The sequence below is a fragment of the Macrotis lagotis genome, chromosome 1, assembly GCF_037893015.1.
Source record: "Macrotis lagotis isolate mMagLag1 chromosome 1, bilby.v1.9.chrom.fasta, whole genome shotgun sequence".
Lineage (NCBI taxonomy): Eukaryota > Metazoa > Chordata > Mammalia > Peramelemorphia > Peramelidae > Macrotis > Macrotis lagotis.
In genome coordinates, this window is record NC_133658.1 from 323,962,845 (window position 1) to 323,980,573 (window position 17,729).

Here is a 17,729-nt window from a genome sequence, read left to right on the forward strand (position 1 = left end):
CCAGTTATATATCACCTCCCTCTAATATAGTCTTCTATAAATAAATAAATAAATAAATAAATAAAAGGAATCAAGTCAACACTGAAGGACATAACATTCTCCACCATCCACTTATGGAACATAAGGCATCCCTAGACACCAATCCCTACCAAGTTTCACCTATTCTCTGGAAGCAGTATTCAGTGAATTTAATCTAAGCTCACATTCAGTGTTATTTTTATTAATATTTTTGTAGTCATTTTACAGATCTTTCTCCTGGTTCTACTTTCTTTGCTCTGTATCACTTCATATAAATCTTCTTATTTGTAAATGGTTTATTAGTTCCCTGATTTGATGTGCTTATCAGGAAGTGAGCTTTTGTTTGGGACTTTGATTTTTATCTTCCACTGGAAGGATATTGTCATGTTATTTAGTGACAGCTGGAGGAAGAACTTCACTTATTGGAGATAAATTGATTGATTCTGTATGGGACAGAAATTCCAGGAAGAGCCATCCCTTTGCCCTAGCCAAAAAAAAAAAAGTGAGACAGCAGACCTCTTTTGTTTGTTTCCCTTTCAAAAGGGCCAAAAGAGATACTCCCCAGGGACCATTAATGACCTCCTTAGGGATAGGGTACATGGAAGCCATATCATCAGCCACATAGAGTATGGACAAGTCAAGCACATGGACAAATGCCCCAAGAGTCAGCAGCAATCAGAGTAGTGGTGGAATATAAAGTGTCTGGATCTAGGACTAGAGAGGACATGGAAAAGCATGAGTTAGCCAATCAGACCAGGATGAGAAATGCATGACCTGAGTGTTAAAGAAAATTTCTGAAACCTAAATTACTGGATGTGATGAGAGTTCCACTCAGGTATTTCGTCTGTCAATCTTCAAAACAGAAAATTCAAGAATCCAGTCTTCTATTAGAGAAGGTAGAGATCCTGATAATTCCTGGATATATCTAATCCTGTAATTTAGATTTCTTTCAGAAGAAGTGGTTTTCTGGTTACTGCTAACCTCAGGAGTTACTTCTTTAGCAGTCCTAAGTTTGATAGTCTAAGAATTTATCCTTTCTTGAGAAATAGGAGATCTTAAACAAAAGTATTCTATTGGGGAAAAAAAGAATTTTGCACATGATCATAGAAACTGTAAGAGCAGTAAGGAACTAATATCAAGATGTAGGACCTGGACTTTGTACTCTGATATTACTGTGAATTATTTAGATAGCATAGGTCTTATGGAAAAGGGACCTGATGGCAGTTTTACAGCCTTAGATATGTTTCCATTCCAGAGGACTCTGGATTATAGGTTGGATTCATTTAGAGGTCTCTGTATGGTGAAATGAGACTCATCAATCTAGAAATCCCAAATTCAGTTCCCTTACTAGTGGAGCCTAACCACAGAATGACACTGAATCTGGAAGACTTTCAGATCTTCTGGGAAGTGGGATTCATCAGAAAAGGAAACTATTGTTGGTTGTTTATGGATTATCATGGGTTCTCTGAATGTCTAATTGCTTTATAGTATCTAGTTATGAATCATTATATGATCTGGATTTCCTGTGGGGGTGTGTTTCACTTAAGCTGAATACTTCAACACTTGAATATTTGCATGAAATCAGGGAAATATTGCCTACATTCATCAAGACCCAGATGTCTCATTGCCTATGGCACAGGTAGGTGGCTCGGTGGATAGAATACTATGCCTGGAGTCAGGAAAACTCAATCTTCATGAGTTCAAATCTGGATTTAAACATTTACTTGGCTAGGTGACCCTGGGCAAGTCACTTAACCTTCTTTGCCTCAGTTTCCTTATCTGTAAAATGAGTTGAAGATAGAAGTAGTGAACCATTTTAGATTCTTTGGTAAGAAAACCCCAACTGGACTCACAAATTTTCCAGCTATATATCACAAATTGAAAAACAACAGATAAGCTATATTTGGAGATTTTTCCCAAAATAAACTCTGAGAGTAGGAATGTCAAGCCAAAGAGAGTGTAATATCTGTAAGGTTATCCCAAGGATTGAACCTATGATCTGCAAGCTCAAAGCTCAGGGCGCTGAGAGAATTACTCATGTTTCTCTGAATTGCTCATATTTTCCCTTTTATACTTCACAATTATTTCATCATTAAAACACCACAATTCATTCAAATTCTATTGCTCTAGCTTACAAACCTCCATCACTGTCTTGTAATTAATAATAAATAAGCAAAATTAGCTCTTAGCAAAGGCATTTACTAGGATGGCAGCTACAAAAGAGCAGCTACAAAATATCCCACTACCCCTTAAAAAAACTCTCTCAAAAATGCACACATTATCTGCAGGAAGAATAGACACTTGGGTTATGATGATGGTGAGGCATTAAAGAGTAGAAAACAAGTGACAAGATAACTCACAATTCTACAATTGCAGGACCTGAAAGTCCTTTTTTTTCTTCATGAAGTCATTTCTAAAATACAACTCTTAGGGAGAGCTTTCTCTTGAGTCCATAGTTTACTCTCTTCTTTTGCCAGGATATCATGCTCCTTGAAACTACTTCATTCAAGAGTGAAGGTTTCCCTGTATTTATGCCTAAATCTGTGTGATTACCCCTCAATGTGCAGACTCTTTCTTTACTCTTGGCTGGAACTAATATGCTTTTGATCTGCAGTATCATGACCAATGTGACAAAGTGAGGAAAGAGGAATCCCTGTCCCCTCTTCTTCTCCTTCAGTTCTTTTCTACAAAGTGTTCCTAAATCTTCACTCCTATGAACTTACAAACTGACTGTCTTTTAAAGGCCACCTAGAGGCCTGCCCAATGAAATTACAATCCTTTTGATTCACTCAGAGAAAGGTGTTTTTATCTTATAAAAGGATCAGAACATAGAGAAATTTTGCAGTTAAACATCTTGTTAACACCTTATGATTCCATTTTGACTTTTCTGGACCAGGGGCTTGGTCAAAGATCAAATTCCCTACATTTCCTACTGCAAACATCATGCTATGAGTAATTTGAAATATATGGCATATTTTTTTCAATTCTTTGGTTTTGGGGGATGGGATGGGATTATTCCATTCTTGAGATCTTCTCAAAACCCTGACTTCTTACCTATCCTTTCTTTGGACTCCTTGAAATCTATTTTCCCATAAAAATTAGGGTATATCCCACAGTATTCCTAGTTTTCCTTTTCTTTACTATCACAAATCCTAAAATGGAAAGTATTCTCCCCTCCCCTGCAGATTTCTATCATTCTTCTTATTGGTAAGAATTGGAACCAAAGGGTTTTCCCCTTATTGCTTCTTTCACCTTTTGAAGGATAATATTGTCATTAAGGCAATTCAAAGAAGTATTAGCTGCTCTAATTTTAGCTCAGTTTTTTTGGCAAGGGTTGGGTAATTAATGATTGATTATTTGTTGAATTTAATTTTATTGACAAGGATATACACAACTAACCTCCTCTCCCTAAAATTCAAGGCTGATCTCTCAGATTCCAAAGAGGCAATTTCCCTCAACAGTTCTAGTCCTGTCAATATATCCTCATGAGCAGCTCACTCAGAGGAATATAGGTGCAAAAACTCTTTTCTTTCCATGCTCACTTCATCTGAAAGAACTACTTAAGAAGTTAATGATGAGGGAACTCCTTCTTTGAGACTTGAGGAAGGGTTAAAATAGGTAAAAATGTGCATGGAGAACATTAAAGCAAGAACATCTGAAAATCCAGGGAAATGTGAAGGAACCAAATACAGTTGGGTTACAACAAAAATTCTGTGAAGATGAGTGTAAAATAAGACTGGCATTGTAAATGGGAATTAGATAACTGAGAGCTTTAATATTCAATGTTTACACTTACCCTATGGCAAAGGATTACTAGAGATTTTTGAATAGAGAGTGACATGATCAAGTGAGTACTTTAGAAAGATCATTTGGGCAACTAATGTACAGGATAGATTGGATGCGGAGCATCTTACACAAAAACTTGACTTTCTTTGCCCTTATCTAAATTGATATATATATATACTTTCCCTTGTGAATGAATCTACTCCATTAGTCAACAAACATTTAGTAGGCATGTATGGTATCAGCCACTTTGCTAGCCACTGAGGATACAAGGAATTCCTACTTTCAAAGAGCTTACAGTATAGAAAAATCAATTGAACAGGTATTGTGTTGACTGAGGAGTAAAATGGAGAGAGGGACTGAGATGTCAAGTCAGGGACCCTAGAATAATAGCAGCAAATGAAGCAATAATAATCATAGGAGCAGCAGATGGGACCAGGATGATTAGAAATCAAAGTATAGTAGAGCTCCAAAGTCAGAGAGCTCAATAACCTAGAAAGTCAGAAGTTCTAGGATTGTGGAAGTTTCTTTTTTTTTTTTAGGTTTTTTTTTTTGCAAGGCAAATGGGGTTAAGTGGCTTGCCCAAGGCCATACAGCTAGGTAATTAGTAAGTGTCTGAGGATGCATTTGAACTCAGGTACTCCTGAGTCCAGGGCTGGTGCTCTATCCACTGTGCTACCTAGCCACCCCAATGTGGAAGTTTCTTAAGAGAAGACTAGGGATGGAGTGGGGCACATGATCTTTACATCTTGTTGCAATAGGTAGGTACCATGGATAGCAAAATCAATTTGAATTTATAAACACTTAGGCTCTGATTTCACTTTTAATCATCTAATATTTGTGTGACTATAAGGCAAGTCTCTTAGTTTCATGGAAATTCCTAAAACGGAGATAATATCTACAGGATCTATTTCATAGGGTCATTCTCAGGCTCATAAGAGATAATGTGTCAGGGGAAAATAGATGGCACAGTGTCTAGAGCACCGGCCCTGGAATCAAGAAGACCTGAGTTCAAACCTGACCTCAGAAACTTAATGATTACCTAGCTGTGTGACCTTGAGCAAGTCACTTAACCCTGTTGTCTTACACAAAAAAGAAAATGTGTCAAGTACTTTGCTGTCTTTAAATCATTTAACATATGAGTTATTATTAATAAAATGGCCCATTTTGTCCCATGTTAGGGGATGCCATGGTAGTTTACACTATAGGTTTGCACACAAGACAATAGGTCTAGGTACCAGGATTTTTTTAGGCATTTAAGTGCCAGTCACTATGCTGATCACTAGAGAAAAGAAAGGAAAAATAAAAGAAGTCAAAATATCCAGTCCCTGCTCTTAAGTTCACAGTCTAAAGTGAGAAATCACACAAATTATATGTAAGTATGTGCAAATCTAGAATTTGTATGTACATATGGATATAATAGGCACATATATCCATATTATATATGTGTGTACCACATGTATATGCACATGCCTATCACATGTATCCATGTATCATGAGTATACATATATAAATGATATATTCATATGAAGATGAGATTGATGAAGGAGATGGAGATGAGGAAGATGGAGATGAGGAAGGGGAGAATTCCAGAGAGGATAGCCAGCTATTACTGGGTGGTCCTGAAATACATGGATGGAAACATTCAGTCACACTTTTGAATAGTACCTCAGCTGCCATTTCACCATTCATTCATTTATTTATTCCTTTTACTTTCCATAGTGACTATATTAAGAATTTTCAGTGATGTAACTATCCCCCTCACCAGTGAAGATCATTGCCTCTAATGAAATCATCTTAGATAATCTTATGAATTACTATACTTAAAAATAAACAAACAAACCTCTCCTAGTTAATACCTCTCTGCTTTGCTAGGTTGGTCCTTAGACAATGTGTACATAGTCCATTGCTGGACCTGTATCTAAAAACCACTACAGCTTAGTGGAACCTGGCAGACCTTGTGTTCCATTAGCAGGGCCTTCAAGATCTCAGATGCACTTCTATACCACAAGCAAATGTCATAAAATTTAATGAAATAAGAAACAATACAAATTAGAATGATAATAATTATTATATTAATTACAAATCTAGCAATGATAAAATTCATGGGATAGCCTAACTGAACCAGATCTCAAACTGTATTATAAAGCAGTAACCATCAAAACTATTACTGGCTAAGAAATAGAAGGGTGGATTAATGGAATAGATTAAGTATACAAAACTCAGTAGTAAATGACCATAGTAATCTCGTGTTTGATAAACCCAAAGACCCCAGATTTTGGGACAAAAAGTCACTATTTGACAGAAACTATTGGGAAAACTAGAAAATAGTTTTGCAGAAACTAGGTAGAGAACAACATCTTACACCATATGACAAGATCAAAATGGGTGCATGATTTGAACAAAAAGGGTGATACTGTATGCAAATTAGGAGAGCAAGGAATAGTTCACCTGTCAGATCTATGAAGAAAGGAATTTATGACCAAACAATAGAAAAGAAGCATTATGACATGTAAAATGGACAGCTTTCATAATATTAAATCTAAAAGTTTTGTCACAAATAAAACCAATGCATCCAAGATCAGAAGGAAAGCAGAAAGCTTGAGAAGCAATTTTTTTTTAGGTTTTTGCAAGGCAAATGGGGTTAAGTGGCTTGCCCAAGGCCACACAGCTAGGTAATTATTAAGTGTCTGAGACCGGATTTGAACCCAGGTACCCCTGACTCCAGAGCCTTTATCCTCTACGCCACCTAGCCACCCCTTGAAACAATTTTTTACAACAAGTATCTCTGATGAAAGTCTCATTTTTCAAATATATGGAGAACTGAATTGAGTTTATAATATTAAAAGTCATCCCCCATTTGGCAAATGGTTAAAAATATGAATAGACATTTTTTTCAGATGCTCAAAGCTATCTATAGCCATATTTAAAAATGCTCTAAATCACTATTGATTAGAGAAATGTAATAAAACAACTCTGAAGTACCACGTCACACCTATAAAATTGGCTAATATGACAGAAAAGGAAAACAAACTTTGAAGAGTATGTGGAAAAATTGAGACACATATACAATTGTGAACTCATCCAACCATTCTGAAGAACAATTTGGAACTATATTCAAAGGGTTATAAAACTGTGCATACCCTTTGATCCTGTAATACCACTCCTAGGTCCATTTCCCAAAGAAATTTAAAAAAGGGGGGGAGGACTGACCTATTTGAACAAAAATATAGAGCAGCTCCTTTAGTGATGGCAAAGAATTAGAAATGGAAGGAATGCTTGCTGATTAAGGAATGGCTGAACAACTCGTGGTATATGATTATAATGGAATATCATGCTATAAGAAATGGTAAGCAGACAAATTTCAGAAAAACCTGGAAAAACTTATATACTGATGCAAAGTGAAATGAACAGAATCAGGAGAATACTATACACAGTAACTATAATGATTGACTGTGAATGACTTGGCTGTTCTTAGCAATACAATGATCCAAGACAATTCCAAAAGACTCATAATGAAAAATACTTTCTACTTTCAAAGAAAGAGCTCATGGAATCTGAATGTAGATCAATGTATACTAATTTTCACTTTCTGTATTTTTATGTTTTTTTCTTTGAATTTATGTCTTCTTTCACAACTTAGGGCAATATGTTATATATGATTGAACATGCAAAACCTGTATCAAATTGCTTACTGTCTCAGAGAGCAAGGAAATGGAGTGAGGCAGGAGAGAAAAAAATTTGGAACTCAATTTAAAACATTTAAAACATTTAAAAATAAATGTTAAAATTGTTTTTATATATACCTGGAGAAAAATTGAATATTATTAAAAATAATAAAATTCATAAGAGTTATGCTGGGGCCTAAATGCATAAGCTAAAGGAGATCTCTTCCCTTCAACAGATTGTTTTTTCTCAAATAAAATTGGAAGAAACAATCAATGAATCCAAGATGGGCTTTGGGTAGCTGGAAATGGGAAAAATCAAGGCCAGACTATCTATCATGATGCTTATCTTTTTTATGTGTTTGGGCTACAGAAGTTCAGAGGAAGGAAAGATCTTTGTCTTTCAGTCTGGGAGCATGGGAGCTCAATGGAGGGGTATAGAACAAATATTTAATGTAGCTCTTTCACCTATATAAGGATTCCAAAGCAAATCCCAAACAATATCTCATTCAATTCTCATAACAACCTGGGAGGTAGGTTCAATTATTTCCTCCATTTTATAGATGAGGAAACTGAGGCAAATTGTTTAAGTAATTTGTTTAGGTCACACAGCTAGTAAATATCTGAGGCCAAATTTGTACTTGTGTCACTTTGATCTTAGGTTTGGTGTTTTATCCATTCTGTCATCTAGCTAAATATAGAGATGCGGTATCCATCTGCATAGAGATAGATGCTAATTCAACTCATGGGAACTGGGGAGTTCACAGAGAGTTTTGTGAGAGAAGAAAAATGTTGCCAGAACAGATCCTTGGAGGATACTCACCTTGGGATATGGCAACCAAAAAAGCAACCTAAAGTAATTAATATAACAATTCCTGTTTTCCAGGATTGGGAAGGCTATCATCATGCTGCACTCTAGCCTGGGCAGGACACATCTGGAATACTCTTTTCAGTTCTGGGCACATTTTAGAAAAAAATAGATTTTTGTCTAAAAGAGGGAAATGATGATGAGAGGACTGGAGAACATGTCACAAAAGGATTAATTAAAGAAATTGGGGATATTAACCTTAAAGGAAAAAAAAAGAATTTTTTTGAAGTGGGGAGGGAAAGGACATGATAAACTATCTTTAAACAATAAATCTATTCAGCTTAACTCAATAGGGGAAATCTAGGAACAAAGAAGGAAACTTTCAGAAAGACAGATTTAGGCTTAATCCAAAGGAAAAACTTCCCAACAATTAGAGCAAACCCTAAGTGTTGCTGCTATTGTTATTGTAATAGTTGTTGCTGCTGCTGCTGTTGTAGTAGTTATTAGTGTAGCTTGTGCTCTGCTATTGTTGTCATTGTTGGTGGTGGTGGTGGTTATAGTGGTGGTGGTTGGGTAGGCATTAGAGAGAATTCTTAGGTTAGGATTGACCTTGGAAATCTCAACTCAGATTCTTCACATGAAAAGGAGTGAGAATGCATGTATATAACAATTGTATGTGTTATGTTAATGTGTGTGAAAGTGTGTGAGGGTATGTAATAAAGATTAAACTACACTTGTCATTAGCAGATACTGGAGAACATTCAAAGCAAGAAAGGAAGTTTTGTAAAACCTTTGTTGAACTGTGACAGTCATGATGATTATAGTCACTGTCAAGAGGAACTGTCTCCAGTTATACCCAATTCCCAAGCAGCCTAAGGAGGATTCTTTGAATTATGAAATATGTCAGATTCACTTTGCTGCAGATTGTACTGGATTAGTCTCCAAACTGTGTGTGTTGAGGTGAGGGATGGGGGAGGGAGATGGAGAGAATGATGGGCCAGGGTGCTGAATTCTCAGGTCATCTGCTCACAGCTCCAAAGAGTGGGATGGAATTCAGTCAAACAGGTCTCTTTTGGCCTCAGGCCTCAGTTTCTAATGAACTAAATTTACTATCTATCCTGCTCTCTTTTCTGTTTCCATAAGAGCCTCACCTCTCTGTCCCTCCCCCAATCTTCTCTGAGGATGGGAATGAATGTATATAGGTATGTAGGTATGTATGCATGTATGTGTGTATGCATGTAAGTATGAATGAATAAATGAAGTAAGTATTTGTTAGGTGTTCCTAAGGAAGAGACCTATTTCCTTTTCTTCTGGGGGATCTTAGGAGACAGATTGAGGCCAAAGCAGTTGAAGAACCAAGGGTTCTGAAGGGCACAGAGACTGAGGTCATGAAGTAGCGAAGTGGCTGAGTGTCTGAGGGGCTAAGGAAGGTGAGGGAATGATGGGTTAAGGGAGTTGAGAGACCTGAGAGAAGTGAGGAGGCTGAGGGGCTGAGGATGAGGATGTTAGGGGTTCTGAGTAGCTAAGGGTCCTTCTAAAGGGTTAAGTGACTCAGAGATAGAATCAAGGACAGAGGACAATCACTTGGGCCTCATTGGGCAGAACTAATTTTTACCAAGAAAGATGATAGGAAGATTGTCTTGATAGCTCTTCCTGTACCAAATCTTCTCATACCCTCCCCACAAAAGCCCTAGAACTTCTCAGTTTCTTCCCCAGTTCCTTGTCCTAGCTTTAGTACCTAGTCCCAGCCTTAGTTCAAGAAGGAATCTCAACTCAGGCCAGAGGGGACAAAAAATTAAGGACAGCCCTTCCACCACCCCCCCAAGTTGCTTTTCATTGGGAGGCTAAGGTTGGGCAATCCTCTTGTCTCAGCCACCTGGACTGCTTGTCAGCTTAGTGGGGGGGATGGGATTGGGAAGGGGGCAGCTGGAGATGAACCATTGTCACTGGGACAATGAGGAGGCCTGGACTGGGAGCTCAGCCCTCCTGGGGGAGAGTAGCTCAGTCAGGTCAGATAAAAGCCTGCAGCTGATGATGCCTGTCCTGGGGGTCCAGCCAGCCTGCAGGTGGCTCCTTATCTTATCTGAGTACAGGGAATATGACTGGACATTGTCTTAACTGAGAGCTTGGCTGGTGTTGGGAAAGGAAAGGTCCAGAGATGGTCCTGGCTGTCACTCATTTCCTTCCCTTCGTCTTTTCTTCCAGAAGGCTGACAAGAACAGAATCCCTGGAGGGGTGAAGCGAGCTAGGCTGGGGCACACTATACAGATCTGATCCACCAGGAACAAGTAGGAGAAATGGATAAATTACAGTGGGAGGGATTCAGGTAAAACTGAAAAAAAAAAATCCCGACAGTCTATGTGTGACAGTGGAACAAGAGACAGCTAGAAAAAGAAGGCACTTTGAAAGGCAGTATGGGACACTGGATTTTGGGTCAGAGAACCTGGGGTAGACTCCCACCTCTGTTGCCTGTGTGGACAAGTCACTTAACCTGCTGGGGTTCAGTCTCCTCATTTGTAAAATGAGAATGTTGGACTAGATGACTTCTAAGATACTTTCCTAGTTTTACAATCTGTGATTATGGAAAATTTGGGCTTGTCACCCCTCTGTTGGGACAAAAAAAAATAAAAGATCAAACACTTAGTTTTTTTCTTTAATTTTGATATCTCAGTGTTTTGGGAAACTAGATAACCCAGTTTGGATAGAGAAGTAGTCCTGAAGTCAGGAATACTCATTTTGCTGAATACAAAACTTACTTGCTATGTGAACCTGGGCAAAGTCACTTAGTTTCCTGATCAACAAACCTTAGTTTCCTCATCAAGAAAACAAGCTAGTGGGGGCAGCTAGGTGGCGCAGTGAATAGAGCATAACCCTGGATTCAGGAGGACCTGAATTCAAATCCAACCTCAGACACTTAATAATTGCCTAGCTATGTGACCTTGGCCAAGTCTCTTAATCCCGATGCCTTAAATAAATGAATTTTTTTTAAAAAATGAGCTAGACAGAGACTGAAGTACATTTTTTTCTCTCTCATTTTTGAGCTTTCTAAAATGCTTACTCTCACAAGATTGTTGTAATAATATAAAAAAAAATAAACCAAAAAAATAAGATAGAGAAGGAAATTTGATGCTCATTTCAATTGAGGAAAGACCTGACAAGGGTATTCAAGACCTTCCAACACTATTTCAACTTCTCTAGTATTGTTGTTCAGTTGTTTCAGTCATGTCCGATTTTGGAGTCCCATTTGGGGTTGTCTTGGCAGAGATACTGGAGTGGTTTGCCATTTCCTTCTCCAGTTTATTTTACAGATGAAGAACTGAGGCAAACAGGGTTAAATTATGTGCTAAGGGTCCCATAGCTAGTAAGTGCCTGAGGCCAGATTTAAACTTAGACTCATCTGATCTATCTATTGTGCCACATAATTGTCCTTTATCTGGCATCACTCTATTCTAAATGTTCTATCTAGCTAGACAAATGTCCTTTGCAGCCATGGTTTTTGCTCACCTACCTCCATACCTTCACCCCTATTGTGTGTTCCCTGTGTCTGAAATCCCTTCCTTCCCTTTGTTTGCCTACCCAATTCCTTCCAATTCTTTAAAAATCAATTCAAAAACCACTTCCTCCAGGAAGCCTTCCCTGATCCCCTCAGTCAGTAATCATCTTCCTCCTAGGACCTGACCTAACCTTTGAATCCCTCTAATGAGTTTTCATGTAATATTGTAAAATATCTGTGCATTTTGCCTTGTGGTCCCACTAGAATATATCCATGAGAGAGGAAAGATTGTATGTGATATAATCTGAATACCATGCTTCACACATAGTAGGACTTTTATGTGTTTTTTTTTTTCATTTGAATTAAAAAAAACTACAGATCTAAGAGAGTCCCTAGGCACTAAGAATTGGGATTGGTGTTGTGGATAGTAGGGACAGCCTTTTTTTTTTGCAAATGACTTGGTTCCTCTACCAGTGACTAGAAGCTCAACTCTGAATATATTGGATGATTTTGTTCATTTAATGTATTGCACATACTAGTTTTGAATTCGGGCTTGGCTATTCACTACCTGGGCACCCCTTGGCAAATCATGTAACTTCCATGAACCTCATTTTCATATATGAAAAATGTTCAGAGAAGGATCATATAATCCTTAAGGTCCATTCCAGGACTAACTTTCTATTTTATAAGGTCCCTTCTAGTTCTAATATTTTTTGTTTTAAGGTCCTTTCTAACTTTCACAGTCTAAGTTCTAAGATTCTGGTTTTCTCACATTCTGTGTTCTGATTTCCCTTCTTACCTCTAACATTTTAGGTTCTAAGATTCTTTCTGGCTTTCTCACATTCTGTGTTCTGATTTCCCTTATATCTAACATTCTAAGTTCTAAGATTCCTTCTAGTTCTCCTAGTCTATGTTGGAGATTGTCACATTCTATCTTCTAAAGTCCTTTCTAGGTCCAACATTCTAGGTTCTAATATCCTTTCTAGCTCTCACAGTCTAAGTTTTAAGGTCCTTTCTAGTTATCATAGTCTATGTTCTAAGATCCTTTCTAGTTTTAACATTCTATGTTCTAAGATTTCTTCTAGATCTCACAATCTGTGTTCTAAGGTCCTTTCTGGTTATCACATCTGTTTTCTAAGGTCCTTTCTAATTATCGCAGTCAATGTTCTAAGGTCCTTTCTAGTTCTCACATTCTTTTTCTAAGATTCTTTCTAGTTCTCATATTTTATGTTTTAAGGTCTCTTCTGGCTACTGCCTTCTAGGTTCTTTTCTCCCTTCTAGCTCCACCATTACATAATATTAAATGGATGGATAGGGGATGTCTCATCTAGGTTTGGGTGAACCCTTTGGGAGCAGGGTAATTCAGGACTTTGTGTTTCCAAGCCATTTCCAAGAATTGGGCAAGACTGGAATGTCTCAAAGTGGGAAAGCTTGGCTTGCCCCTTCATCCTGGTGAAGGGGAAAATGTGAGGAGTTTTACTCCCTCCCTATTAGATATTGATAGTTTGCTTATAAAAAGAAAAGTCACAGTGATAAGATAGAAAAGTTTTTACAGGGTAACAAAAACACATATAAAATTTTATAGTGCAAATCAAGAGCAAGGAAGTATTGAGTTCCGCCAACACCTTTAAATTTTAAACAGTCCCCACTGCAAGGTCCCTGGAGTCAAACTTAAATAATGAATCAGAAAAGGGATAAATCTCATTGTCACTCCCCAGAGTGTGTGACATGGTGGTGGTGGGGGGAGGCCTGATCGACATAGTCCCTGTCCTGTCTTGCTCTACCCTACCCTACCCTGAACATAGGGGGCAGGAAACAGAGGGGGAAACCCCAGGATTGGGCTAGGAGGGGTACACTCAGAGGATGGGAATAGGAAAACATGGGGGAAACAAAGGGGGAGGGCAAGAGGGAGGAAAGGGAAGGGGAACAGAATGGGGAAAGGGGGTTGGGGGGGGCAAACAAACATTTACGAGGCAGCCACAGACTTGTCTTTATTGTGCTTATAAAATATACATGGCTTTTTATTGAATTGCCTGCTGTCGAAATCTGCAAGAACCTTATTGCTTTTTACTGTCCTGGAGAGGAGCGGAGGGAGCCGAACAGCAACATCTGGGTAATTTCATAAGATGCAGGAGCAATAAATCTAATTGTGCTGGATATGAGATCGATCGTAAAAATCCCGCATGAAAGGGGAATCAGTGATCATGGGACAGCCCCGGGGCAATAGCTGGGTCAGGCATCCCCCTCCTTGCGAGCCTCCCCCCCCATCCTTCATCTCCTGCCCTAGAGCAGGGGTCAGTCAAGACTGGGTACAGGGCAGGGGAGGATGAGGGACCTTCCTACCTGGGACTGGGACTAGTCAGAACAGAAAGAGCTCAGAACCCACCCTATGGACAACCAAGATAACTCTCTGTGGGATCAAAGGATCCTTGAACTCAGGGACCTTTCTGTGGGGTCAGGGTCTCTTAGTGTGAACATGGTCCTAGCTCTAAAATCACAGACACAGAATTTTGTGTCTTTGCAAGCCTTCCCTCACTTAAATCCAATTCACTTGCAAGTCATGGCATCACCTTCCTGATGTCATGCTCCTCTTCAGGAAGGAAGGACAAACAACAAATCTCAGAGTTTAAAAAAATCTCAGAGGGCATCTCATCCAACTCATATGTGTAGGTATCCAGCATTCTTTTGAAGACTTCTAGTGAGAGACAACCCACTATCTTCTGAGGAAACCTATTTCATTTTGGATTAGCTCTAATGGTTAGAAGATTCCTTTCTGTTGAGTCAAAATCTGCTTCTCTAACTTCCATTCCCTGATTCTAGTTCTGCTTTGTTTGGACAAGTAGGATAAATTTTTCTCCCAACATGACAATGATCACCCCTCACCTTCTTCACAGGGTTGAACAGCCCTTGTTCATTTATAGGTGATCCTATTCTAGGTCTTTAATTATCCTGGTTTCCTTTCTCTCCACCTTGTCAATGTCCTCCCTAAAATTTGGTACTTCAAACTAAATGCAATGTTACAAGTGTGGTCTGACCAATGATTGCTACTTTATTCTACATACTATACCTCTCTTTAATTCAGCTCAAGATTTTAAGGAGTTTCTTTGAAGTGAGAATTCTCTTTTTGGGTCAAAGTTTCTCTGTGTGGAAAAAGAGTGGGAATGAAGATGGAAACAGATGGGCAAGAGAGCAGTGAGACTTGGGGACCATGCCTTCATAGATATAACTTGACCTCACAGAGATACTTTGACCTTACAAAGAGGCTCTGATCTACCTGAGAGTTCTCAACCTCACAAAGAGACTTTGACCTCACAGAGAGACCTTGACCCCCCAGAAAGGAATCCTGATGCTATGGAAACTCTCTGTTTCTGTCTCTGTCTCTGTCACTCCCTCACTTTCTGTCTCTGTCTCTCTGTCTTTGTCTCTCTCTCTCTCTCTCTCTCTCTCTCTCTCTCTCTCTCTCTCTCTCTCCCTCTCTCCCCCCATCTCTTAGTGTCCCCTTATCCTTCCCCTCACCTAGACCTGTTCAGATTGAGCTTCTTAGGCTCTCAGTTGAATTTCTCATTCCTCAAGAAAGAAAGAGACAGAGACAAAGTCAGAGACAGACATAGAGACAGAGACCACACAAAGAAGACCTGATCCAATAAAGAGGATCTTCAACCTCATAGAGAAAGGCCTATGTTTACTTCCCACAGTGACTTGGAGTGTCTTTGACTAGTCTCTTTGGGAATGTGATTCTCTGGGAAAGGTAATCTCTGAGCAAGGAAGTTCAGCTGTTGTTTGTCACAAAAGTTTAAATGTTTCTTCTAAATAATTCTAGCAGCTCTTGTCCATATCCTGACTGTCCCAAGACATAAGTAGACCCTAGATCCTTGATGTATGCTTTGAATCAATATTGAGGAAGCTGTTCTTGAAAATACCATATGTTTGTTTGGGTCAGAGCTGATAGTCATCCTGGTCCAGCCTCTTCTCCATCCTACTTCACTATGTCCTGTATGTCCTGTCCTGTCCTCTAAAGGAATTTCCTCTGGTTTCAATACCATTGTGTAGAAAGCAAAATGGTGATGCTCAAAGGGATACAGTGATTCACAAAGGGGGAGACATATTTACAGAGAGAAGAGAAGAGAGAGAGAGACAGACAGACAGACAGAGAGACAGACAGACAGAGAAGAGAAAGAGGGAGAGGGAGAGGGAGAGGGAGAGGGAGAGGGAGAGGGAGAGGGAGAGAGAGGGGAGGGGAGGGGAGGGGAAGGGAGGGGAGGGGAGTGAGGGGGAGTGAGGGGGAGTGAGGGGGGAGAGAGGAAAAAGGGAGAGAGAGGAGAGAAAGAGGAGAGAGGGAGAGAGTGAGCAGCTGAACTGGGAGGAGGGGAGTCTGCTTGTTCACCTAAGACAGACAGATGGGGTTGCTCAGGACCACCCTCTCCCTTCCCCCTCTGGGCTAGGACTCTCACTCTGTCATCGGGGTGCCCCTCTTTCCCCTCTCCTGACCTAGGCCTGGGGGATTGAGCTTCTTAGACTCTCAATTCCATTTCTGATTCCTCAAGGAACTTGGGGGTGGGGTGGAAGGGCTGAAAAGCTCCACTGTTGGGCAACCGGGTGGGGAGCCCTGGGCGGGCTAGGGTCAGATTGGTTCTTATCTGCAGCCTCCAGCGCTGACAGACAGGCAGGCAAATGACAGAAAATTGGCCGTTTTGTCAATGTGTTCTCGGCAGCTTTGCAGCAGCGCGGGGTCCAGTTTCAGGCAGTTAAGGGGGCTCAGGGAGCCCCACAGTGACTGACAGACCTGCTATTATCGCCCATATTTTAGAGCATTGCCCCGAGCTGGTGCTAAATGATGGGGGCAGTGGCTGTGACATGTGAGATAATCCCGGCAAAGTTTCCCTTCTCCCCACCCCAATGATGCAGGAAGGGCCAGCTGCAATTCTACTCTCCCCCCCTCCTTCTCCTCCCATCTACCATTCTTACTTCCCCGCCTCTTGATCCCCCAGATCTCCTTCCCCAATCCTTGCTTTGCTTCAGGACACTTGGATATATTGTTTCTCCAAATTGAACTTCTCCTTCTCCCCAGCCCTCTAGTAGGGATAGAAAGGGTTGGGGACAGGAGAGGTGTAAGGTAGTGTGGGAGTAGTGCAGAATGCTGGTTCAAAACCACCTGAACACTTGCTACTTGTGTGAGCTTGGCTATGACAGCTAATCTACTTAGAACTCATTTTCTTTATCAATAAAGGGAGGGGGGTGGCATTACTTGACTTCCTCACTAGATGTATATTGACTTCAGGCATGTCACTTAATCCTGGCTGAGTCTCAGTTTCCACATCTGTTAAATGAGGGAATTGGATTAAAAGCTCTCTAAGGTGTCTAAAAGCTCCATTTTAACATTCTTGTATCTAAGGCATTGCTCTGAGGGCCTGGAGTGGGGTCTATGTCTCAGAAGGAAACTCTGTCCTTTCCCTACATTGGTCCCTTCATCAAAACTCAAACTTCTAGGAAGATACCTGGTTCAGGATATCCCAGAACCCTTAGGAAATCAGTATGTTGGATTGTGCTAGGGACTTCTGACTTAAGGCTACTACTCCCTACTCAGAACCTCCAGAGTGAGCTGTACCTGGAACGAGGGATTTCCCTTTGTTTCAATTCCTACCCTTTCTTCCACACTACTGGCCCTAGACATGAGCTAATTTGTCCTTTAGTCATATCTAACTCTTCCTGATCCCATTTGGGATTTTCTTGGCAAAGATACTGGAGTACTTCTCCTGTTCATTTTACAGAAGAGGAAACTGAGGCAAACAAGGTTATGTGACTTACCCAGGCTCACACAGCTAGTAAATGGATTTGAACTCAGGATATGAGTCCTGATTCCATTTTGGCATTCTATTCATGAAGTCACCTAGTTGCTGTAGGTGGTCTCATACACAGGGCCAGTACTCAGTCTGGAAGTATGAGAGGAGGATCTGGTCCCATA

General features: G+C 39.9%; 1 long non-coding RNA gene across 1 annotated transcript in view; it reads left to right on the plus strand.

Moving 5' to 3' along the window:
• LOC141517407 (uncharacterized) overlaps window positions 1-10,544 on the plus strand; it is a 78,526-nt gene extending 67,982 nt beyond the window's left edge. The window contains exon 4 of the long non-coding RNA XR_012476844.1: window positions 10,480-10,544. This is a non-coding gene — a long non-coding RNA (uncharacterized LOC141517407). The remainder of the gene's footprint in view (window positions 1-10,479) is intronic.
• The last annotated feature ends 7,185 nt before the right edge of the window (window positions 10,545-17,729 follow it).